Consider the following 26,725-nt stretch of genomic DNA (forward strand, 5'->3'; position numbering starts at 1 on the left):
TTAATCATTTTGAAATGAATTGATATTTACATTTCATAAAATAAATATGAAAGGGGCAGGGTTCCAGCTATATAAAATATGAATCACAATTAATTGAAATTCATGTGCTAAAGAATAAAATTTTGCATAAAAAAAATCAGAAGTACAAAAAAGACTAGCAGGAAACCAGGAATGGAATAAAAATACAAAAAGGTATCTCTGGCACAATGCCCAGAAGGTCAACAGCCATGGCCAAGAACATGAGGTAATGTCAGAAAGAAGAAAACACCCTAGATGGATAGATCCTTATCACTTGTACTCTAAGATCATTGGTGTTTGACTGAAGATATAATAAGTGTATTGATACATAGAGTTGTCAGTTGAACATCACATCTTATTTCTACCTCATTCTACCATTGTGGTACAAGGCACTTCCTATATCCCCATTTTACAGATGAATAAATGTATTTGATGGAGAAATTATTTGGCCACAATTTATACAGTTGCTAAGTGGCTGGGCAGGAAGTAGACCTGAGTCCTCTCATTCTGAATCCAAGAAACTTTATACTGAAGAGTGGAGGTTGGAAGAGGGAATGGCTATTTGTTTTTAGTGTATAAAGATGTTGCTTTGGAGTTAGCATTACTACAGGACAGAAAATCTCTCTGAAGAAACACCCTGTTCCATGGGTGTCTGCCCTCCTCCCCTACCTGTCACAAAATAAAAGTTACTCCTTAGGAAAAGCAAGCGTGAGTAGAAGGCTCCTGACCATCAACATCTGTGATTCATTTTACATATGTGGTCTTCAGAGACTCTGATGTATATACTTGTAAAATTTTCCATAAGTCTTGGCAGAAATGTTAAAATTTAATTGTTTGCAAAATGTGTGTATATATGCTACATAAGCTAACCACTGCTTGTTATATCCTTTTCTTTTGTTTTTGGAAAAACCTCTAAATATTACCCAGCATTCTTTGGAGTTTAGATACATCATGTGGAACCTAGGCAATGGAATTTAAGTAAAGAACTATGGGTCACTTTCAGTCTTTAGGAACCATCAAGATCCTTCTCCTTTAACTTGCTGGATATAAATGCATAGGGTATTCATGGAAGGAGTGAAAACCTTCAGTCACCTTGGTCTGTTTATGTATGAAAGAGCTAAATTTCCATGAATAAACATTGGAGATCAGTTTACTACAGCTACAGGCAGTCAGTCTACCTTAACTACTTTATTATCTTGGACAAAGTACTCCACCAGAGCACAAACTTATTCTTTATCCTTTCTTCATGAATGAGAGTGGCTACCAACTCTCCCTGTAGATCACTCTTCCTTTGAAAGTCTTCACTATTGCCTCACCACTGAGCTGCTTGCAGCATTTCTGGACAAAACAATGTGTTCTCAGGTCATTTTAGCTTAACAGCATGAGCCCACTCTCTTCCTAAGCCCAACTATTTCATGCACTTTAACTCAAATGATTCAGCCAGGTTAGTTGAAATTTTTGTCTACTGAACGTAAACTTGAATGCGGTTAAAATTCACCAGAGAAAAAGAAAACAAAACACATCACCACTAACAAGCCCAGGGCATTGCCCAGTTTCCATCCTTCAGGTATGACTCACCAAGGCTATGAATCCACTGTGAGGGAGTCAGTGCTTAGAGCCAGACCTGAATTCTCTCTCCCCAGACACTAATGAGCTAGAGGGGAATTCTCGAGGCATAACTGAGAGAGTTAGGACACAAGTAAGATTTTTTTGATTTAGATGTCAAACATAGCCACAGAATAAACTAAACATTTACATTCTGACATGTATTAGCTATACTCCTCAAAAGGGTAGAGGGCACCTGAGTTAGGAATAAATATACACACATTTAACTAATTTAATGATACTTCAGGTGTAGAATAAAGAACAGGAGGGGGGTATATGTTTGGGTTGACTAGAGAATAGATTTAGTATAAAAATATATATGCTATAGAAAGGATTTACAAGGTAAGCTTACAAGGGTTACCTGAAAAGGGGCAGTCTGTTCACTAGAGAGCAGAGGATCCTTTCAGAAGCTGAAGACCCAGAGCTGGTTGCAGAGCCCTCTGCCATTTTGAATCGGGAAGCCAATGGGTCTGTGCTGAAAGGCTGCAGGTGGGTGTCCAAAGGCAACGTGAAGACTGGAGCTCTTCCAAAGAAGAGAAAGATGAGCCTTCCCTCTTCTTTACCTTTTTATTCCGCCCTGACTACCATCCTATTGGTTGGTGCCATCCACACCCATTCATCTAGACACGCCCAGCACTGTGCTAAACCAATCCTAAGTGCTTCTCATTCAAGATGGCGCAAACTAATTATCCCAGGCAGTGACACTTATGGAGTGGGCCACACAGTGCTTTTTATCTTTCGTAACAGCTTTCCAGCTACCCATGTGGTAGCACAATGGGACTTTATATATTTATTCATTTGTTTTTAACATTTTATTTGAAAGTATTTCTTATTTTTAAAATTTTATAAAATATGAACGAATTTCTTTACTAACTCCTCAAATTGTTCAAATATTAACATTTTCTCTGAGAGCAATCATCACACAAAAACCTATTAATAATGAGAAAAATACTATTAACTAATCAGCAAATCTTCCTCAAGTTTCATCAGCTATCCCGCTAATGTATCTGTCCCAAGGTCATGGGTGGCATTTAGTTTTCAGATCCCTCTGCTCTCTTTCAATGGATGAGAATTCTTCAGTCTTGCCTTCATTTTCAAGTCTCTCGGCACTACTGAAGGAGGCTGGTGAGGTATTTTAAGGAACGTCCATCAGTGTGAGTGTGTGTGTGAGTGTGTGTGAGTGTGTGTGTGAGTGTGTGTGATGTGTCTTTATGACTACATTCATGTAAGGGTAAGGAGGCTGGTGAGGTATTTTAAGGAACGTCCATCAGTGTGAGTGTGTGTGTGAGTGTGTGTGTGTGCGTGTGATGTGTCTTTATGACTACATTCATGTAAGGCCTTTCGGCAGGACCCCTCTAGCAGTTGATGTGGCCTTCTAAGTCACCACAGTGTGGGGCAATGTGGTGTCTCTTTACGTATGACGTGAACTTTGGGTCTGATGGGAGCTTTCAGATATAGGCATGTCACAGCTCCTAGATAATATTTCCTGACAAAGGCAAAATGTGCTCAGACCTGCTCCTTTCCCAAGTTGTTCCTTAAGGTGATACTGCAAGTGATTTATGCAAGAAGGAAAGACTTCCTTCAGCCTGGATCCCTGAATAATTGCACGGGGCAGAAACCCTCTCCCTTCCATCTACCGCCTTGATCTGTTCATATGTGAGAAAAACAAACTTTTATTGTGTCAAAGTTACTGTGTTCTCCACTTTTGTAACAGTTGTCAGTCCAGCTGTTACCTTACCTAGGTTTAGTTACACCCAGTACCCTAGCAGAGAAATGGTCCATCCAAAACCAGTTTCATGATTTTTTTTGTTTTATTAATTGTTACTATTTTTCTTTAGCCCACCCAAATTTTCTACCAATATTTTTGTCCAATACTCTCCTGATTTTGGAGGAGTACTTTGAAGCATTTTAAGCTTGACATCCCACTCCTATCATTAGTTATTCTGTATTTTAATTTCCCCATGTTGTTAAGCACCCTGAAATCGATAATTTATTTTTAAAGTATTTAGTCACATTTAGCAATATGTTCACCAATTGTTGTTATTTTTAGCAAACATTACCTCTCACATCCAATATAGTTTATTGTTTTAAGGAAGGTATCTAAGGGGTAAAATTTCTGAAGTATGTACTTATCCATAATAAGTCTTGAATGCTAGTTTAAAGATTTGGCATCAAACTTATAAAATGAAAATGGGTAAAACTCCCCTGAAAAATGTGGAGATTCTAAATTTGGATTTTAGAAACCAATTTCAGAATCATTATTTGGTTAAAAAGGTTGATTACTTAGAATTTTTTACCTTTTCCTTTAGTTTTAAAATTACTTTTATAAAGGGCCAGAGATTTTGCTCAGGGGTTCCACCACCTATCTTGCAGGTGCAAAATCCTGAGTTTGATCCCCAGTACCAAAAAATATGTATATTTTAATAAAAATTTAAAATACAATTTTCTCATAATTTTGGAGAGATATGATTCTGTGTGTACACATGAATCAAATTTAATAGTAAGATATTTAAAAAAAATGTTTGCTCTGTTATCTAAAAAGACCAGAAGAAAGGAACATTCTGTTATCATGAAGATCATACTTATTTCCTCCTAGAAGATAACCACAGTCCCTTCTAATCAGCTCAGTCAGCTCCAAGACCAAGATACCCAAGGAATGTGTGGTTTTCTTTAAAACATGAATACTTGGCTTTTCTAAAATAAAAACCTATGAAGTAAAGAAACAACTTATGGTTACCATCACTCCCCAAAACACACACACACACACACACACACACACACACACACACACACACACACACCTCCCCAGAAACATACAGCATTAAATCACAGACAGGATAATTATTTAAAAACTGACTGGTAAGAGGAACAGAAGGTATGCACCAGCGCCTATAGCATATCCGTGTTTCACTGCAAATCATGAAGGCCAGGTACAGAGGAGGTGAGTTTGAAAGGTCATGCATCAAGTAATTAATGTGCCAAACTTAGGTCAGATGGACATGTTTTATTGGCTTAAAAACAGTCATATAACTGCAATAGAAATGTAAGAGTAAGAAGCTTCCAAAAATATTTTAGTCATGTTTCAAAAAGAAGAGGAGAGAATGGATATTGATGAGCCCTAGTAGTCCTTGTCATGGTGAATCAGCCCTTTTGTCCAGGACAAAAAAACATTCCTTTCTCCATGATGAATCATGACACTCTTATCTCCCTTCTCTCAGTTTTGCAGTGTGTTTCTACATGATGTTTTTGGTCAATGAGTTATAAAGAGAATAGCCTGGTGATGTTTCACTGAAGATGTTTACTGTCTCTCTCTTTGTCCATCCTTCTTGATTTACACTGGAAAATGATGGCTGAAGCTGTCGCAGATATGGCATAAATATCAAATTAAAGTGTCCTGCCACCATGAATGAAATGTAAAAGGAGACTTACAAGCCTATCAGCTCCGACAGTAACTCTTACTATTAGTTCTCTTATGCTTGCTGCTGAATGCAATCTGAATTGACAAAATCACATAGATGGTCAATATTTATGTTACAGGTGTTCTTACTTTAAAACCAGGAATTAATGCTTTTATATTCTACAGGAAGTATTGTGTGCACACAGAAATATGCAAGAGGTCCATATTGCAACATTGTTCCTAGTACAACACCAGAAGTAATCTAGCTGTCTCTTAATAGGGATACAAATAAGAAACTTTTGTATATTTATATAATAGAATGACATAGGTCAGGTTAAAAGAGCAAACTAGAGTTATAGACATCAACAGATGATTTTCAAAAATGTATCTTAACAAAAACTAAGTTGCACAAGGATAACATATTGTGAAGTTACTTATATGAATTTTAATACATATAAATAAATTTTCATATTGTTTAGGGTCAACTATTTATGTAGTAAGGTATAAAAACATGGTCAAGAAGGAATATTAACTTCAGACAATACATCTCCCTATGAGAGAGAGAGAGAGAGAGAGAGAGAGAGAGAGCGAGAGAGAGAGGGATTTACTTGAAGGAATTGATGGTCATGACTTAGAGGCTGGGTGAGTCTAAAATCTGCAGGATAAATTGGCAAACTGGAGACCATGGAAGAGGAGTTGCATTTGGAGACCAAACACAGTCAGTCTGCTGATGGAATTCCTCTCCCTCTGAGGAGGCCAGACTTTTTCTATGTAAGGCCATCAACTTATTAGATGAAGCCCACCCACATTATAGCATTACTCAAAATCTGCTGATTTAAATGTTCATCAAAAAATATATTCATTGAAACATAGAGCTTAATGTTGAATAAATATCTGATACCATGACCTAGTCAAGTTGATAAATGAAATTAATCATTATACTCACCGTGTACCGAAATATATAATAATGTGATTGAAATTAAAACAATGAGATGGAGAAAAAAAAGGATTTACTTAGGGTAAATAACAGATAACAGAATCTTCTTCAATTGACAAAATGAGCAGAAAAATGTAGATTGAGTATCCCTTACTGAGATGCTTGGAACTAGACATGTTTTGGATTTTTATATTTTCCAGATTTTGCAATAGTTGCAGTACAGAATAAACTATCTTGGGAATGGAATCCAAGTCACCTATATTTCATAATACTTCATACACATAGCTTACAGGTCACTTTATACAATGTTTTAGTGTACCTTAATTTAGACAGAGACCCATCACATGATCTGTTGTGGTTTTCCTCCTTTGGAGTCATGTTAATGCTCAACAAGTTTTAGATTTAAGAGTATTTTGATTTCAAATTTTTGGATTAAAAATAAGTTATTGGTCTCTAGAACCATGCTCTTATTAATAATGTACAAGGATGCTCAGTGACAATAATTTGCAATGGTGAAATAAATAAAAATTAACAAAATATTCATATTGTTAAATGTATTATATGTATTCATAGTGTGTGATACAGTAGTACCTCAATTCAAGAATGCTTCTCTTTGGGAACAGTTTGGTTGCAGAACAGAAACATTCAGCAAAATTTTGCCTCAATTCATGAACTCCACCCAGGATGATGGGCGCAACCACACTTCATGAACAGAAACTTGGTCATTTCCCCCAGAATCATGGAACAGATTAAGTTCATGAACTGAGGTATCACTATACTTGAAAATCATTGAAATCAACAGATTTTTATATATTCTGACATGGAAACATCCAAAAACGTAGCTGACTGAATAAGTCACAGAACAATATTTGTGTATGTAACCCCACTTACATAAAAATAGAATTTGTATACTATATGTATATAAATTATGTACACATATGAGTGTATGTACAGCCAATAAATGGTCTAGAGGAATTATGCACCAAACTATTATTTCTGGCAGGGAGCATTTGGATTTCTCTATATTTCTGTATTTTTAAATTTTCCAATAAGATTATATTTATACTAGTAAAGTACGTAATTTTAGAAAAAATAAGCTATTCCTTCTGTGCACAAAATAAAATAGAAGCAACCCACAACTTTGAAAGAAAATTCAATAAAATGTAAACACATAGATTTTTTGGTTGTATTTTTCTTTTTAAAATATTAAACTTTTCTGTGACAGTTCTCTGTTAATTTTGTAATTAATTTTTTCACAGTAGAAAGCAAGCAAGTTACCATCTTTTGGTTATATCAGACAACTGCCGGTCGTTTGTCAGACATTCTTGTTTCAGTCTGGCCACCACCATTATATTGAACCCTAAACAGACTGTGCTCTGCTCTGTAGAAACAAGACCACTACCTCCTATCTTTTTAGGAGATGATGAAGATTAATTTTTATAATTTATGAATACTAATTCCCCATCTATTGGACAAGCACTCTCTACTTCACTATAAGGTGTTGATGTCAGATAACTTTTCATCCACCATGAAGGGAATTATGGCAATACAGGCATTGACTCTGAAGAACATTTGTGTTTTGGTTACTTTCTCATTGCTGGGACAAAAATACCTGACACCCACTAGTTACAGAAGGAAAGGTTTATTTTAGTTCACTTCACAGTTTGTAGAGGTTTCAGTCCATAGTCGGCTGGGTTCAGGGCAAGGTGGCAGGTCAGAGGGGCATCACAGAGAAGAAACAGCCCATGGCAGAGTAGGTAGGGGTAGTGGCAGCAGTGGGCTTGTCTTCTTTCTGTCTCCATATTCCATCTAGGCTGAACGTCTATTAACTGATTGGTGCTCCCCTAACCAAGCTGGGACTTCTATTATCCACACTCGGAACTATGCTAAAACAATTTTATCACACACCCTCAGTCCTAGCATAACACATCCATAATCCAGCCACCTTTCAAAAGTCCACATATTAAGCACACAAGGCTTTGAGGGAAAATTCAGATAAAAGCCATAGCTATTTGTATTGTAAATGGGATGTATGGTCCCCAGAAGGGGTGAGTCATTACTTCATAAGAAAACTGAAAGAGATACTAGATTTCGTTTATGTTTAATATATCGACAGTGACACACACAGCTGCTGTACAGTCTTTTATGAACAAGAGACAAGTTCCATAGTGTGGAAAATTTTACCCTGGCACCCACATTTATGTAAAACCATATTACTACATGTTACAGTTTACATATGTTTGGTTAAAAGGATCAGATCATTATGTCTTCTGTATTTTCTGCAGTACTATGGAATTAGAGACGGTGTTACCATGAACATATTTTATACAATAAGAGGCTCATACTTTATCTCAGGGAAAAGAATTTATACTGGCCTGGATGAGAGCCTGGAACAGAAGCTTCTGTGTGACACCCTCAAGTCGCAGTGCAATCCTGTGGTTCAGAAGTGATGGAAAAGAAGCATGGCAGGGAATGAGCAGTAATCAATATAAAGTTGCATTATCAAGTATGGTGCCATTAGTAGCAATGCCACAGTTCACCCTCCTATGAACATCTTCTAAGATATATATTTCTATATTTCATCATTCTAGCAGAGAAAATGGGGAAGGCATAATCACCCAGTCCCCTTCTGTTAGTCCCTGGTTGGGATAATGCAGTTCATGTGGCACCTTGACTGGGCTTCTGGGTGCCCAGATTTCTGGCACTCTATGTTTCAGGGAGGGTGGTGAAAGTGTTTCCAGAAGAAATCGGCACATATCAGGGTGCATCATTCAGTCTGCTGAGGCCTGTATGGAACAAAAAGAATTGAATTTGCACTCTGCCTGACATCTATCTTGGCCTGCTCAGGGTTCTCCCGTCCTCAGGCTTTCAGACCTAAGTTGGAATTTACGCCCTCAGCTCTTTAGCTTGCAGGCTTTGAACTACATACTGGCTCTGATATGTAAGGAAAACAAACCCACTTGTTTTTCCTATTCTTGCACATTTAGAGTCCCATGACCCTGCTCTTCAGGGTTGCTTCATATGCTGGACCAGCTCACAGAGCTCTGGAAAACACTTTAGTCACATTTACCCATTTATTATAAAGAATGTTACTGAAGACACAGACGAAATCTTTACCCACACATTCAAAACAATGTGTGTGGGTTATTTTTCCACATTCCAAAAAAGCAGTGCTCCAGCAACACTACTCTAGCTTCCTCTAATTCAACTCTATTATGATATTGTTTACCTGAGACAGTGTCAGGTCCAACAAGGTGAGGGAGACTGTCCCTCACTTGAGATCGGTTGCAAGCCCCAGGAAGAGATGTGTTCTTCTTCTTCTTTTTTATTTTGGTACCAGGGATAGAACTCAGGTCCTTGTGCTTGCGAGGCAGGCACTGGAACCAGTGAGCTAAATCCCCAGCTTCTGAGATGTATGCTTCTGACTAACTCGCTTTAAACTGGGATCCCATAAGCCTTTCCTTGGGACTGAGTAATATGGTTCAGGGGTTGACAGAACTCAGGAAATCACTTTGCTTACTTGTTTGTTTGTTTGTTTTTGTTTTTTGTCGTACTGGGTGCGGAACCCAAGTTCACACATGCTAGGTAAACTCTCTGCCATGAAACAGTTTGATTAGTTTATTGAAAGCAGAATGAAGTCAAAGAAAATTTAAATCTATTATAGTATATGAAAATGAAATCTGTATATTTTTTGAGATGGCAAAATGAGTCTCAGAATTTAGTAAACACAGCTAATGATATATTTCTTTCATTTGGATGAAGTCGTGTTTGTGAGTTGTCTTTTTGAGTTTGGAAAATTATTAAAAATATGTACTCATGTAAACTAAACTTGGTACCAGACCTTCAAATCACTTGCATACTAAGTTTACACTAGGCTTTTGAGAAATAAGGCGATTTAATTTTAAAATGGGTAATAATTTTCTAGCAAAACCAGAAAGATTGGTAGCATTAATAAAGCGAATAATAGAATTAAGTATAATTTACTTGCTGTGTGTGCTTTATCTTTAAAATCTCTTTTATGGTAAACATCTTTAGAGGAGCATATTTGTGATTTACAGATAAACATTATAGCGTATGCTCAAAGTCTGATTGACAGTAATATGCAATTTAAGAAATAAAAAGGCACACATCTTAACCGAACAGGAACTCTGGATTCTTACCAGTTTTATTACCAATGACTACCCCATAATAATTCCTGACTACTGACTCACTGTCTTCCTGCGATATCTCAGTTCTTGTCATTATTCCTAGTGACTGCAAAGATACCCTAAATGTCAGCCTTCCGAGTCCTTGACCTCTCCTCTCCTATTGTATTCCTCCGTCCCACCTCTGTAGCTTTGCCACTATTCACAAGCACTGCACTTTATCAGCAGTAGTGCAACCACACCTTCGACCTCTTTGTTTAAATATCTTCATGACCCTCACCCCCCACTCTTGCGATTCGCTTACTCTGGTCGTCCGTGGCCACGCGTCTTTACTGTCAGTGTAACCCCCACAGTACTGACCCCTCTGCCTGTCTGTACTTCAATAGCTGGACACTGTTGGGAACAATTCAGCTGACTGAGGACACTTGAAATTCAGGACGAAAGCCTCAAGCGGCCATTCAATACTGTCTAGCACTCTTGTATGTTTTCCTAATAAATTTGCTTTTCTTCCTTTCAGGTAACCATTTCAAAGCACCTGTTCATCCTGCATACCCCTTCCCTGAGCTTAACTAAGAAAACAGAAGGCATCAGAGGGAAACTCCACTCCTCATCCCCTAATATCCTTAACCAAACAGAACCTGAACCCTGCTCCTCAGAGCAAAGGAAATATCCCTGTCCCTATCAAAGGCAACTCTGTCCGCCTTTCTCTGGATTTAATCCCCTCCTATTGTCTCACAGACTATCTGGTATCTTTCCCTGACCTAGCTGAATCACTCTTATTCTTTCTACTGGATTGAACCAATCAGCAATGTGAAAAACAAAGTAAACATTCCCACCAATCCCAGATACTCTCCTACTTCCTTTTGCCCTTCTTTTAAGTATCTTAAATATGTTCCCAATGTCCACTATCACCTCTTTTCTTCTTCCAATTAATTCCTCACCCTATTTCAATCCAACTTTCCTTTCCAATTCTGCCCCGAAACGCCCTTTGTCAAGACTTCCTACAATCTCTGCATTGCCAAACCTAACTCCTCTCTCTGTTCTGAACTCCCCTGTGGCCTGGCAGCATTAGACACAGCAAAGCACACCCTCCTCAAAATCTCTTCTTTCCTTTCCTGGGATACACCCGCTCCTGACTTTCCTCTCACTTTGTTATTGCTTCTCTCTCTCTTTTTGCAAAGGCTCAGAGCAGCCTCCTTTTCCATCCTGTCAGAAATCCCCTTTAGGTCCATCTCACCTAGTCGCACGGGTTTAGGTACCCTGGGGATCCAAATACTTTTAATATTAACTTATAGCCCAATGTCCAAATCTGAGCTTGTTATTTTTTCATAAGCCTAGTCTTTTGCTGCTCTTCCTTATCTCAGTAATTGGCACAGTTAATAACATATTTTTCTAAAACAACAACACCACCTCTCTGGTATCAGCTTTAATTCCTCTCTCTCTAATTCCCCACAGGCACCCATCATCTGGTTCATTTACTTCTATCACCAGAAAGTATCTTGAATTTTGCCATCTCTTTCATCTGTACGACACCATCCTAACTCACAAAAGTCTTTCTATACTGTTGCAGTAGCTTTCTAATGGTCTCCTTGATTCTTTTCTTGCTCTTTTCCAAAAACCTTTTTTTTTTCCTCACTGAGTTTATTGGTACATTTAGGTATACAGTACAGTTACATTCATTACTGGGATCTTGCACCTTTACATGACAGGTCTTGGTTCTCATTTTTTCCCCTTGTCCCTGCCCTCCCTTCACCCTCTCCTAACCTCCCCATTACAAACACTTTATTTCCATTTTTTTCACCAAAAATATTTTTTCAATAGCAATCAGTAATCATCATTTTAAACCATTTATCAGACATGATCTCTTGTTTCTTAGATTAACTTAATGCTTTCTCACTGAAGTAGGAAATAAACCCATCCTTGTTATATTGGCCTGGAAGACTCTGGATGATGTGGCGCAATGTCCTTCTGCAGTGCCACCACTCACCCAGTATATACTCCGATGTTTATGTCTCTCTGCTCAGCCTCTCTGCTTCTCAAATATCCCAAGTACTTTCTGATGCCATAGCATTTGCACTTCCTGTTCTGTTTGCTTACAAGGCTCTTACCTCAGCGTTTTGCACCCCTATTCCATTTTCATCATTCCTGTCTCAGCTTATAATTGTGAGCTCCTCAGAGAGATCTTCTTCGACAACTCCAGATATAACTACATCGAGCATGTTTACTCTCAATTGCAACTTCCTTTGTAGTATTTGTCATGATCGCCATCTGGTTTGTTTAGTTCTTTTATACAACACATCACAGAGTCTAAGTTCTACGTAGATAGAGATTGTGCCTTGTGTGCATTACCTTTGGGATCTTGTACAATGTCTGGCATAAATTCTCAATACATATTTATAAACAAATACTGTAAATGATGCATTTTTCCCTGAGTTTACTTTGTGCCAAATTATTTTGTCTTCCTTCTTCCTACTCTCACTATCCAATTTCCTCATTTGACAGTCTTGTAGTAACCAAGCTTGGCCAGTTCGGGTTGCCATAACAAAATGCACAGGATGGGTGGCTTGCACAGCACAAATTTATGTTCTCAGAGTATGGATTCTGCAAGATCAAGGTTTGGACACTTCTCTGTCTACTGAAGTGTCTTTCTAGCTTACAGACAGACAACTTCTTGGTGTAACCTACATGGACATTTTTCTTGGTGTGTGGATATGGTGTTAGGAGTTGGAGAAAAGAGCAAGTAACCTTTTTGGTCTGTTTATATAAGGCCAATAATTCTATTAGATCATAAATCCATATTTATGTCCTCACTTGACATTTCCTTTGAGGTCCATCTCCAGATGCAGCCACAATGGGAGTTGTCACCAGCCTATAGATTTTGGGAGGACATTCTATCTTTTCTTCAGGGATTTCATTATACTAACAATTGCGCATGAATTCTGGTGCTTGAATTCCTCACTGGGTCATATTTGCATCTCGTCACTGTGTTATGTTGTTACTTTTACAGAGATATATGCCTCAATGTGTGGTTTATACTATATTCCCTTTCCTTCTCCATGCAGGGACTTCCAAGCAGCTGTTCTCTATATATTGTATTGCTCAGCTTTCCTGAGGTGGGGATAAAATACCCAACACCCACCAAATAAAGGAGTGTAAGTTTATTTTGGCTCATGGGTTTAGAGGTTTTATTCACGCTTTCCTGGCTTGAAGGCAGAAACATCATAGTAGAGGGTTATGTGGAACAAAGCTGCTCACTTCAGGGTGGCCAGGAAGTAAAGTGCAGGGGAAGAGAGAGCTAGTAAGGCACAATCCCAGGCCCCACTCCTCTGGTACACTAGGCTGTGGAAATCAGTGGATCAATCCACCTTTGAGTACAGTGTCTCCACAACCCAGTCACCTCTGCAGGAGTCTGTACTTTTGGGCAAGTTAACTATTAAGATTGATTGGCACAGATGTGCTGCTTGATGGGTTAAATCTGAATCCATATTTCCAGGCAACAACTTTTACCCACTATCCAATCCTTCCTCTCAGGATGCTGCTTACATTCACACTTGAATGATCTATTTTGTTCTCAAATTTTGTGTGAAGCTTATCATTTGCTAGACTACCAGCAAGTTTCCTTTCTGTTACTGTGCAGTCTCCTGCCCAAAACTCTGTCAGTCTATGACTTACTACTTTTACACTGACGTTATCCAGTTAATCACCTAACTAGTTGTTACTTTCTTTAATATCTTACACGAAATATTTCCATCTCCAAATATCTGTAATTTAAAAAGGAAACTTTTTTAAATTTTAGAAGAGCTTTTGAGTTACAAAAACTTGCAAATACAGTTCAAAATATTCCCTTGGACTTTACACTGAATTCCGCCAAACGTCAGCCTCTTAGCATTGTTACAGCACGTTTGGTACAACTGATGAAATATTGATGCATTGTGAACTAAAGTCCATACTTTACTCAGACTTGCTTAGCTTTTATGTAAGGTCTTTTCTGTTTCCAGTCCTATCCGATATATCACATTCCGTTCAGATGTGTTGTAGTGAATTACAGTTTCATGTTTGTTGCCTCAGCTCCATTTTGAGTACACATTGCACCGTGTGGTACGAGAACTGAGAGTCAGTCCCCTCTGACGCAGTGCCCTCCCAGATCCTCAGTGTGGCTGACCCGGATATCTGCTTTATGCGACTTCCTGTATTCTCTCTTTCTGTGACACAGTTGGATATAGCCTCCTTGACCAGCCCTGCTGACCATCACAGCCTGCCTGGACTTGGCAGATGTGCCATAGTGATTACCTCTTGGCCACAGTGTCACTTCCTGGAACTCGTGCCTGCTTGCTTTAAACCCACCAAACTGAATTCCCCACAGGAAACCTGTTTTGTGATGCTCTGGATCCAATAACGGCACTGACCTGAAGATCCTTCTCTTTCTCTTAGCTTGAATCTCCATTTCTGCCTCGGGTGACCCAGGGCAGAGGGCTACACTCTTGGCTTAGAATGTTTTTGTGTGGTTATAACAGAATGCCAAGGACTGGGTATTTGTAAATAATAGAAGTCAGTTGGCTCACAGTTCCTGAGGCTGGGAAGTCCAAGCCTGAGGGGCTTCATGTGGAGAAAGTCTCCCATCACATCATGGAAAGCCTGACATGGTGAGAAGGCACCAAGTGAGGACAAACATTTTCTTATCAGGAAACTGATAACTCTGTCCCTCGAGAAAGACAGTGACCCACTCGTGAGGGCAGAGCCTTTTGTGAATTAATTACCTCATAAAAGTCCACTTAGTACTACCACATGCCGATTAAACTTCCAACACAGGAACTCTGGAGAACACATTCAAACCACACGGCCTCCTGACTCACTGCACTCCCCCGGCCCAGGATTTGAGGATCTGTAAGTAGAAATCTTTGAGCTTGTTTCTTGTTGTAGTGGTTCAGTGAATTCGCACCGTCTCTCTGAAGAACTGGGTGTCACCACAGCCTGGGGTGCTGAGGAGAATATGTGATTGGGCTTTGGTGCTGGAGCAATGGTCAAAGAGGTATAAACTGGTTATGAGTCAGATGAGAGCCACTGGGATCTAAGCAACTTTCCAGAGAGAGAGACTCTGGTTGGGGGTCAGATAAGTAGTCATTGGGCTGTTTACCAGGTAAGTGTCCTGTGAAAGGTACACTGGAAACACTGACACCCATCTCCCCTTAATTTTCCATGAGGGTGGGGTTACCAATTTCTTTAGTACCACAACCCCAGGCTGGCTAGGGACCCTAAATACACACGCTTCCTTTAGCTGTGATGGCCTCTCAGACTGTTATGGTTGACCACACAGGCTTTTGTGTGTGTGTGTGTGTGTGTGTGTGTGTGTGTGTGTGTGTGTGTGTGTTTTACTAGGAACTGAACCTATAGCCTTTGCACTGAGCTACATGCCCAGACCCCTTTTTAAAATTTGAATTTGAGACAGGGTCTTGCTACATTGTGCAATTGCCTAGGCTGTGCTCAAATTTGCCATCCTCCTATCTCATCCTCCTAGAATGTTGGAATTTCAAGATTGCATCATGCTTAGCTGTCCTCCCAGGCTTCAGGAGTACTTATCAGATATTTTGTAGGATGCCCAACTGCATTTTATATACTTTTTCTCATGATTAGATTATGGTCGTGAATATTCTGGAGGAAGAGTACAGAGGTAGAGTTTCTTCTCATTATATCCTACAAGAGAACAACATGTTGTCCACATGGCATCCCTGTTGATGTTAACCTTGATGACCTAGCTGAGGAAGCTTGGGTTAGGCTTTTCCACTGTGAAGTTATTCTCATTTACTGTGTTCTTTGGGAGAAAGTCACTGTTTCTACCATACTCCGGAGCAGGGGGAGTTACGCGCTCCTCCTTGGGGATAATATCTTCATAAATTCCTTGGAATTCTACGTGGACGTTTGTCTGTTCTTCCCCGTTCATTTATTCAGTTATTTGTTATATAAGTGTAGATATTTATTTTGGGTTATAATACAATACTGTGTTATTTATTTTCTCAAATTGTTCCAGTTTTAGCCACTGGGAGCCTTTTTACTTAGCTCTTGGGTCCCTTCTGATGTACCTGATTGTTGAAGCTTTTCTGCTCTCTTTTTTAAGCAGTTTTTAACAGGTGCTATAAGATGCTCTAGGATCATCTTACATATTTCTTGCCTATATTCATTTCCTACTGTTATTGTAAAAATCCACAACCAATTTAATGGCTTAAAATAACACAATTTTTAAATCACATAGTTCTAGAGATCAGAATTCCAAAAATTGACATCAATGGGCTAGAAATTGAGGTATATGAAGGGCTGTGTTCTTCCTGGAGGCTCTAGAAACAATTTTTTTTCTGTTTTCTAGAGGCTTTTTGCATTTGAGGCTCATAGCCCTGTTCTTACACTTTAAAGCCAGTAACGTTGGGCTCATTCCTTCTCATGCTAATATCTCTCTGGTTTCCTCTTCTGCCCCCTCTTCTACATTTAAGCACTCTTGTCATTACATTGGGCTCAACCAGAACATCCATGATAGACATCTTTATATGAGGGTCAGTTAATTAATAACCTTAAATTCTGCTACCCAAATTTCCCTTTGCCATGTAACAGATGGGTGCTTTGTAGTCACGTGTGGGCATCTCTGGGGGATCCTGTTCTACCTGCTGTACTGCCACAGTCCTAGAAGCCACCATTTCTCCAAGAATTCTGCTAGGGCCAATGTGGCAGGGATGGAGTTGCTTATAGGCCCTCTCAACTGACAATGAAAGGAAATATATTCATGGAAATAATCTATGCACATCCTAACATCAATAACTATTTCTATATGTATCTGTGCAGGCACTCATACTGATTTCTTCATATCTAATCTAATCTATATATATATTTTAAAAACCCTAGCTTTAGGTACTATAAATAGAAGTTGTTCTAAGCTTCTTGACTGAGTAGAGACCATGACATACGCTTTTGTTGTACAGTGTCAACTGATCAATTTTCCTTAAAGACTATTTTTTTTTTCAGGTAACCATGCTTAGAAACACCCCATAATAGTTCATTCAATAACAATTTGTGCTCAGTTTAAGTAAAAATCCCTGGCTTATAAAGCTTTCTTTAATCAGTGTCCACAGCAGCTATCCCTGGGATTTCCTACTATGCTCACTGGTTTTTAAAACACCACCACCCTCGCTGCATGTTAGTAATGGTTGGCTCCATGGTCCTTTAAAATATACAAGTTTAAATCTTAATGTTCTACCTTTCATTTTTTTAACTATCCTCTCTTCTAAGACTTCATACGTGTCCAATTCCCTTTATCATTGAAAATAATTTTTTCAGCAGTTGTTATTTCTTAATTTGTCAAATTTATGGATCTTCTGATCAGAAGTTTGATTACTCTTTTCTTTCTTCCTTTTCTATGTAATGAAAATAAGAAATTGACCCATCTGTCAAAACATGTTCAATTTTTTTTAAAAAAAGAACTCAAGACCTGCGGATTTCAGATATTAACGTACAAAAGAGCCACCTGGAGACTGAATGTCATATCCAGAAATTTTGATTTGTAGAGTTTTCTAATTTCCCATTGCTATGGTAACAAATTAACATGTACTTAGTCACCTAAATAACAGAAATCTAACACCTTGCATGTCTGTAGAGCAAAAGGCCCAGAGATGCTGTTGGGTTAGTCAGTTCCTTTCTGGAGGACATCTGGTTCCTTGCTCATTCTATCTTCCAGAGGGTGCACATTCCTAGGTGGGGCCACCATCTGCCATCTTCAAAACCTGCCATATTGCTCTCCTGTGGCTTTCTTCCTCTGCTGCCATTTCTTCCATTCTCCCCTTTTCCTCTTATTCTGCTTTCATAGAGCCTGTGACTGCCTGGATAATTTACATATTTTAAAATCAGCTTTCTAGCAAATTTAATTCCATCTCCACCTTTTGCTTTCATTTGCCCTTTAACATACCACTGTTGCCAAACGTGGGGGTTAAGATGTGAGCATCTTCTATTTACTACAGGAGGAGTGGAGTAGTAAAGCCTAGAAAATTACTTTGTTATCAATAATTCCAGGTCATTCTAATAAAAACGATCAGGACCACACATGTTGAGAAACACTTCTTTTGATGGGGATGAATTAATACACTCAAATTGCTTAAAGAAACCCTTCTCTAGATATTTAGGTAGAACAACTTTATTTATTCAACTTTTGAATTCAGGCAAACACGAAGAGTTAGTTTAAACAGCAGATTTGATATGAAGAGAAAATTAAAATCAAGCTCTGAAAAGCATAATTATTCTCTTAGGAAGAGCTGCTTACACAGAAAGAAAAGTCATGGACAATTTTTAAATTTTTGTAAGAGTTTTATTTTGAGATCTTAGAATGATAACAGTTTAACAACCAGTTTTAAAAAATATTTGACAGCCTGGATTAACTAGGATTAAAGATATGAAAATAATTCATCACTTATTTTAAAATTTATATAATTGGCCAAATTTTCTTTATTATTTGATCACACACACACACACAAACACACATATATTTGTATGCCATATGCATTACATCCTGAAATACTCTTCTATCTCCCCAAACCAGAACATACGCTATATGGTAGAAATCATGTTTATTCCCTTAAAATATATTGAAGAAACTACATTTTCAGAGATTTATATTATTTATAGGATAAATTCAGGTATTTAATTGTGTAGTTTAATTCTAGTTTACTGACATCTCGAAATATCATCTACTTTTTTATAGCTTTGTTGGTTTATTTCTCACAAGCCATATTTGTTATTTTTTACCTTGTGTTTATATTTATTGCTACTTTGTATAAATGGCATGTCATTTTGGTTTTTCAGTTAGCGGGGTTAAAAGCTGAAAGGTTTTTATGAATTAAATTTAAAAACTCAATTTTAGGGAAAAAAAGATAATGCTGCTGATATTAAAGTAAGCCAAAAATTGAAAAGGAAATAGAAATAACTGAGTATTGGCATAACAAACATTGGCATGGAATAAGAAGAAGGTTGACCAAGCTGCCTGGAGGAAGTTCTGCTACTAATTTGTTAAGATAACTTGGGGTGTACTTCTGGGTCTCAGCCTCCACACCCTCTACTTGTACACTTAGAGACATACTCTCTAAGGTCTTTTTAAACTATAAAATCTGTAAGATAATTGTAGTATTGGTAAGGCTGCAGGTGAGGTGAAGATAACTTTTGTTAGCTGGAAATATATTTAAAGGCTTATTAGATTTGGTGCGCTTGGTTTTGCAGTGTGTTTCTTCAGAGCCCACAGCAACTGAGTCAGAGTCTTCTCCTTATGTTAGTGCTCTCCACCTCCCTTTTCTTTGCTGCTTTTACCCCTTGTTCTCTTCTCTGACAAGTAATTAATTTGTACTTGATCCCCCAGGTGACCAGAGAGCCCCATGGGCTCAGCAGACAGCCCAATCTGACCTTCCTAGAAAGAGTCTGACTTCTGTCTTTCTTTTCTTTCTCATTAGCGTTTAACTGTATGTGGCCCTCACCAGATTTCCTCTCGGATAGCTGCTCCATTGGAATGCAATCGGAGATACACATTATCGATAAGAGGTTCTGCCCTGAAATACCCTCATGATGTACCCCTCATGGAACATTAAGTGTATTTAACCCTGTAAACCCAGGGGGTAACTGTGAAAACTGAATATTAGGATGGCAGGAGTAATTTTGAGGGCCCTTTCTAATTCTCCTTAAATAACACTATTTAGATAACTATTTATCTTATATACAACACGTCCAACTTCATCTTCTTTATCCCTGATAAACAAAGAGAAAATTAATATTAGAATTTAAAAGATCTTGGGTTCTAAACAGTAGAACGTCTTCTTTCAGATAATACTTAAAAAAAAAGAATGCAAGAAATCTTTGGTTTATTAACTGCTATATTCCTGTGTTTGTAGAGTTTAGATGTATATGAATTCATCTGTTCTAGGCTTGGATTCCTTGAGAGCTTATTGAAAAGTTCCATCTAAGGACAAGGTAAGGCTCCATTTAGTAGGAAGTAGAAATGAAAATATCATTTCTCTTCTTGCCTTAGTTTTAGTCTAGAATTTCTAGAACTGGTATTACTTGTACTTTGTTGTTGTTGTTAAGAAACCCTTTCTATCCCAAGGCTAATCCTGACAGTTAAAAATAAGTAGGTCCACCAGCCTTCAGGTACAGGATGGAAAATCCTTGGCAGGGGTTCTATTTACTGCTGTTGGTGTTTAGCGAGACCACCCCTTTAAGCAACTGAAGGAAAGCTATTTTCTAGACACATTTTACTGTCCTTTGCTCTTCTCCACCGTTAGGTTGATTTTGGTGCTGAATATTCACATTGTTTGAACTGATATCAATATGACCTTCCTCAACAGCCTTTTTGCTTGGCTATGCTATACATGATTTTGTTTCTGTTGCATTGGACAGTTGATATTTCTTCTGTGTTGGCTGGCTTCCCAGTAGATCCTGATATTGAAAAACGGGTTAGATTAGTCCATGTCTGTCCGGGTCAGGTTATTTGGATGGAAGGAATGATATAAATGAATTTCATCCAATGTGAAACACCTCCATCAAGGGCTGCTTTTGTGAAATAAGGCCCATGGATTTCAAAGTTTCTCTCTTGAATTTATACCATGGTAAATTCTACTGCCAAATATTTCTTTTCCTTTAAGTGTGTATTTGTGAAGTCTAAATTGCAGATTTTCCTCATCACTTAATTACCAAAGTCTGGAATTTAAAAATCCAATGAGAGCCTACTTCTGCACATTCCATTTGCTTATGTATGTAGTTTTGTTTTTCCTTAAGAAAAACATTGTAAGCATGAACTGCCCAAAATTCACATTGCGTATTAGGAGTACCTCTAAAACATGTTGGCGGTGGAAAAAGAATACACCTTTTCTTAGATGCACCCTGTCATACTAAACTTCAACTGCATAGCAAGTGAACTGTTCTTCAATTATGGCTGGACTAGGGAACAAGCACAATATTTTAGGTAAGGGATGAGTGAAAATTAGAAGAACCTTATTGTATAGGTTCAAGATACTTCAATCTGATTTATAGTTAAGATTTTTCTCTCTTTTATTTCAACCCTCATAAAGGGTTTTTGGTTTGGTTTACTCAAAATTTAAGAGAATATTAGAAATATTTTACACCCAACTACATTAATAATAAAATATCAGTGACTAAGAGCTGTGTGGCGATGATCCGTGCTGTCACACATATAATTCCTTTTTGGATGATTGTGAAAGAAAGGTAAAGTAGAAAGTCGAGGAAATAGTTATCCTTCTATCTAAAATTATTTGAATTGCTCCAGTTAGCTGAAATATAGGCTGTCTTCCAAAATTTATATGTCGACTTCTAGATCTGGCTTCATAGACGGATAAGGTAAATAGGAAGCAGTGAGTTCAGAGAAACATGTTACAGGGATTAAAGTTCATACCGTGAATGTTGTCTTTTGCTATGGTCTTACTGGTCATATCATGTCCTGAGGATCAGCTTCCTCATCAGTAAATATGAAAATAATGCCCCTTTATAGGAAGTTTAGTGTGAAAATTAAAGATCATGTATATGAAATGCTTGGTGCCTGACAATATTTGTGTGGTTTTTTAAAAAGTTAGTTATCTTATTTCTAGATGTATTATTACTAGATGTTGGTTACATAACTATTATTGTCCCAGTCACATCCAATTCTTGGGTCTTAGCCCTGTGGCAGCACATTTTTTTTCCTGCTACTGTAATAGTGTTGGGTCATAAGCCTTCTTCTTAGTTATGCCATGCAAGTAAAAAAATTAGTAATGACTTTACAAAGATTAGAAGTCTATTTGTAAAATAAATCAGCCACATAGGAATACTTCTGGTATCCACTTTTTTTTACCCTAGTGCTTGATTCCTTTTAAGGTTCATAAGGCAATATAAGTTCTATGAAAACCAATGAAAGATTTTTAATAATGTATTGAACTCACAGTTGTTGATCTGCATTCCCATGTATAGTTAATCTCTGGTTACCTGCTGTAGTTCCAGAGCTTAAAACAGTTCTGGGCACAGAATAAATATTGAGTAAATATTCATTGAATAAGGGAGCACAAACATGATACTAAGAGATCTGTTGCTTACTGTATTTGCTTTCTGTGCTAAAGTCACACCATTATCACACGTGGATTTGATATTATCACCTAAAAATCATGCACCAAATATGTATCTGTGTGATGGGAAAGTAAGCATTTTCTTAAGGCATGATTTTATCTATCTGAAATAAGTTATAACAGCATAGGTTTTCCAGAACAGAGTGAGTAATAACAGTTTTACAAATAAAGCAGAATATTCTAGAATACAGTAAATTAACCAAATTATTTAAATCATTAGATTTTTAGTTTCTAGGATCCAAAAGGTGAATGTATAAATTTATTTCTAAAGATAAAATGAGTAATTAAAAAATGTTACCTTAGGGAGCAAGATGGCGGCGATGAGTGATTCTCCCAAGTTCCCCCAGTGGCTGCTGAGACACTGGGAGGGCCAGCCTTCCTTCTCTGCGCGTGTTAGGGGACGGTACCTCCTTAGCCACATATTTTGCTCAAGAAACTTTTGGAAAACGGTATAAACAAACTATGGGACTGGGGCCGGGGATTTAGCTCAGCGGTTCCGCCTTCTGCCTTGCAAACGCAAGGACCCGAGTTTGATCCCCAGTACAACAGAACAAAACAAAACAAAAAACCTATAGGACTGCATTTCTTTTTGAGAAGGATAACGTTGCCAGGAAATTTGAACGTTGCTCTTCAAGTTTGGGATATAGGAGGACAGACACTAGGTAGGAAAATGTTGGCTAACTATATCTATGGAGCACAGGGAATCCTCTGGATATACGACATTACAAATTATCAAAGCTTTGAGAATGAGAAGACTGGTATGCTGTGGTGAAGAAAGTGAGGGAGGAGCCAGAAATTCTGCCACGATTGCCTTGGTGGGCAACGACTGATTTGGCGCATATGCGAACCTGAGATGCGCGTTTGCCAGGAAAAGGGTTTCAGTAGTTACTTTGTCTCAGTCAAGACAGGAGGAGACTCTGTTTTTCTGTCTTTTCAGAAACTTGCTGCTGAAATCCTTGGAATCAAGTTAAACAAAGCAGAGACAGAAGTCACAGAGGGTGGAGAAGCCAGATATTGTAAACTGCAGCCAGGAGCCCGAGTCAAGAAAGCTAATCGGCCTCGGAGCTCCTTGCGTGCCGTCCGGCGAGTGCGCTGTCCTGGGCTGCTGGTGCTGCCCTCGATGCCCGAGAACTGATTTCCTCAGTGACCACCTCCGTGGTGCAGTTCACACTTGGCTCCTGGCTCTTCAGTTAGTGCTGCCTTGGAGCCGCAGGCAGCTCCCGGGCTGGAAAGAGTTCAACTTCGGGACCACACACTTGGAAATCAAAATGCGACACCCCTTTTCTGGAGTTAGATTGCTTCCTTGAAGAAGTACAATGATTGTTCCTTACGTCCTTGCTTCTTTTTCCCTGATGTAAAGAATTTAAACCAAATATGAAACTGTCCAAGTCTTCATCGTCAGCCAGGGCATTGCCACTGCACAGTTTAATTTCCTTATCTGAATTCAGGGATGTCCAAGTATACTTCAGAGTGCAAATATCGAAATAAGTAATAGATTTGCCCTACAGTTACGTAACGGGACATTCTCTTGTTGTCTGTTGTGGGTGAAAACAAAGCTATACTTACCTGAAAATGCTTGAAATAAGGTTGTAATAGAAAATATTTTTTCATTTTTAAAAAGGGGGCCTAAATTGTTTATATTATAGTTTATAAATCACAAAGTAGTATTTGATATTGTATTTTTATTACTGTATTATGATCATTGCTTATTGTAGTATACTCAGTTTAAGTGGCTTTATATATTTTTAATAAATATTCAGCTGATGTTCCATATGGAATTTTCCCTACAAACTGTGTAAATTATACCCAGAATCAGTTATCACATCCTGCTGGATTCTTGTGGATCAGGCAATACCTAACGGTCAGATGTTTTTCCCTCACAAATACATTTATTTCTGTTAAAAAAATAAAAATATTACTTTATCATCTCAAAAGTGACCACTTATTTATTTATTTATATATTTTTATGAGTAGGAACTATTTATTGAAGGAAAGAAAGCTTCTGTCTAAGAGAGACAGAGAAGGACTGGAAAGTGGGTTGCCACCAAAAAGTGGCAATTTAAAAACTTGCAAGGACTCATTAATTAAAGTTAGAATTCAATCTATTTGCTCATTAAACCACTGATTGTAACTTAAGAGCAGGATTTAATTGTTCATACATCTTATTTTTTAATTATATTTTTCCCTTATGCCTAAAAATATTTCTGACCATTCTTTGACCAAAATTTTAGGAATCAAATTTATATTTTAATTTTTGTCATTGTTATAGAAACAGCACTCCCAAACCTTTGAAATTTTATGTAGAACATGAAGATATTCAAGCTGGTTTGACTTTATCTAGTTGGATAGAAGCAATCTGTAACTTTTTTTGGTCTCTGCAACTCTAAATCTTGTGCATTTGAGATGTGAATCAAACTATGCTTTTTGATAGTTTTAGTAATTCTGGATTCAGAAAATTATTCTCTAAGTGCGCAGTGTTGAAGCAAGACAGTCATCATTCTTAAGCCCACAGTGACAACAAATCATGGAAGAGAAGATTACATATTATCTTTTATTATATTATATAAGATTATATATTAATTATTATATTACATACTAATTATTATACATTAATCTTTCTCTGTTTCTATGTCTCTCATGATGCTTAAAAAACACAAAACAAAACTACTATTCTTGAAGGGAAAAATTTGTTTTCTATTTTGTCAAAGGTACACCATGTGTGTACATGTTACATGTAACTATTTCCCATGCAAATTGACAATATTACACAGAGTTCACATTAGGAAGTGAAGGAGCTGTTCCAAGGTACAAGTCACTCTCTTGGGATTTATGTTTTTTGGTAGTCTATTGCAGCCAACTTCTTCCAGGCAGAAAGTCAGTTTCCCAAACTGTGAAGCAAAGTCATATGATGATCTGTCATTATTATGAGTGAAAAGGAATCTCTTGGCGTGGCAAAAATTAACATCATCAGTTCTCAACCCAACTACAGATAACTATGCAAATATTTGTTTGTTGATTGGCTATCTGAACACAGAACAAACAGTTATTAGAGAAGGAAAAATTTAAATATTATGGCCAATAATAGAGTGTTTGAATAATTGGAGGTCTTCAGTGACAATTGAAGTACTCCAGAGAATAGAATTTATAAATATAGAGCTTTCTGTCTTACAGAAAATTATGTGGCAATTAGCCTTACCAAAGGATTATAGTCAGAGCTCCAGCCAAGTCACTTTATAACAACTTGCCTCCCATAAAGAATAGAAACTAGCTGATTATCTATAGGAGACAAATTTTGTTGTTCCTTAAAGAGTCTTGTTCACTATCCACTTATGGGCCCTACATGTCTCACCTCTAATTTCACCTTTGGTAGTAAGTTCCATAAAAGATGCATCTCACTAGGATCTGAGCTCATTCCCTTCAAAAAGTTGTCTTTAATATTTTTCTTGTAGGAACCAGGATATTTCTGCATTTTAAAACTCTCAGATCTGCAGAGAATGTTAACAAACAAACAAACAAAAACCCCTCAGTCTTGCATTAGATTACATGCTTTGGTTATAGCTTAGTTCTCTCTTTTTGTATCTATGCATTTTTGATAATCATGAGATATTAGAACTAAATGTCTCCTTTACACTGACAACTTCATTTTTCATTTACTAAGTTCACTGTAGAAGTTAAGAGGGAATGGGGACTTCAGGGAGAATCCACTTGGCCTTAGAAGAGCACTAAGGAATGTTTTGTGTGAATTTGTGCTTGGATTTCAATTGTGTGTTTTCTGAGTCATCCTCCTGACAGTGTGTGCTGCAAGGTAAGTGCTGCCCTCGAAGGCAGTGTACATCTATCCGTATCTTCTAGACATACACTTCCTCTATCCTACTATACTTATGGAAGAAATATCTGGCTCAGTGTGCTTTGGTTGACATTAAGAGAAGTTTATACTTTCAAGTCTGTGATGAGTAGGAGAGAAAAATGCAACAGGAGGGATATTTTAGTGCTTCCAAGTGGATCAAATAGATATAATTATAAGACATCACTAAAGTGATTCAAGGTTTTGGTCTAAAGACGGCACATAAATATCTCTCAGGAAGCAGACTGTGCCATATTACCATAATGTGGAATAATTAGAAAAATAAAAATGAATCCAATATCTAAGAAGATTCTACATATCTTCAGTTTAAATAACAATATTCTTTCCCAGCTTCTGATTCTTCTTAGAAAACTTAAATGTTTTTTTTAAATGACAGGTGATAAATGTATCCTTTGTAATAGAATTCTTAGCAATAATCTGACATAGATGTAACAATGGACAGTAGATAAGTTTAAGGTAAATTCTTCGATTCTGTGCACAGGAATATTCCATCTTATTTTCCAGTGCCTCTATTTGGAAGACCAATGACTTGCTTTATTTTAAAAATTTCTCTTGTATATTTTATAACTTTCTATAATTAGTATATATTACTCTTATTATAGTATGGATGAAGAATATTTCCCAAAGACT

General features: G+C 37.6%; 1 pseudogene; it reads left to right on the plus strand.

Moving 5' to 3' along the window:
• Positions 1-21,287: 21,287 nt before the first annotated feature.
• LOC104871346 lies at positions 21,288-23,365 on the plus strand (annotated as a pseudogene).
• Positions 23,366-26,725: the final 3,360 nt, after the last annotated feature.

Source organism: Fukomys damarensis, unplaced genomic scaffold (assembly GCF_012274545.1).
Source record: "Fukomys damarensis isolate Sample0158 unplaced genomic scaffold, DMR_v1.0_HiC HiC_scaffold_3, whole genome shotgun sequence".
Lineage (NCBI taxonomy): Eukaryota > Metazoa > Chordata > Mammalia > Rodentia > Bathyergidae > Fukomys > Fukomys damarensis.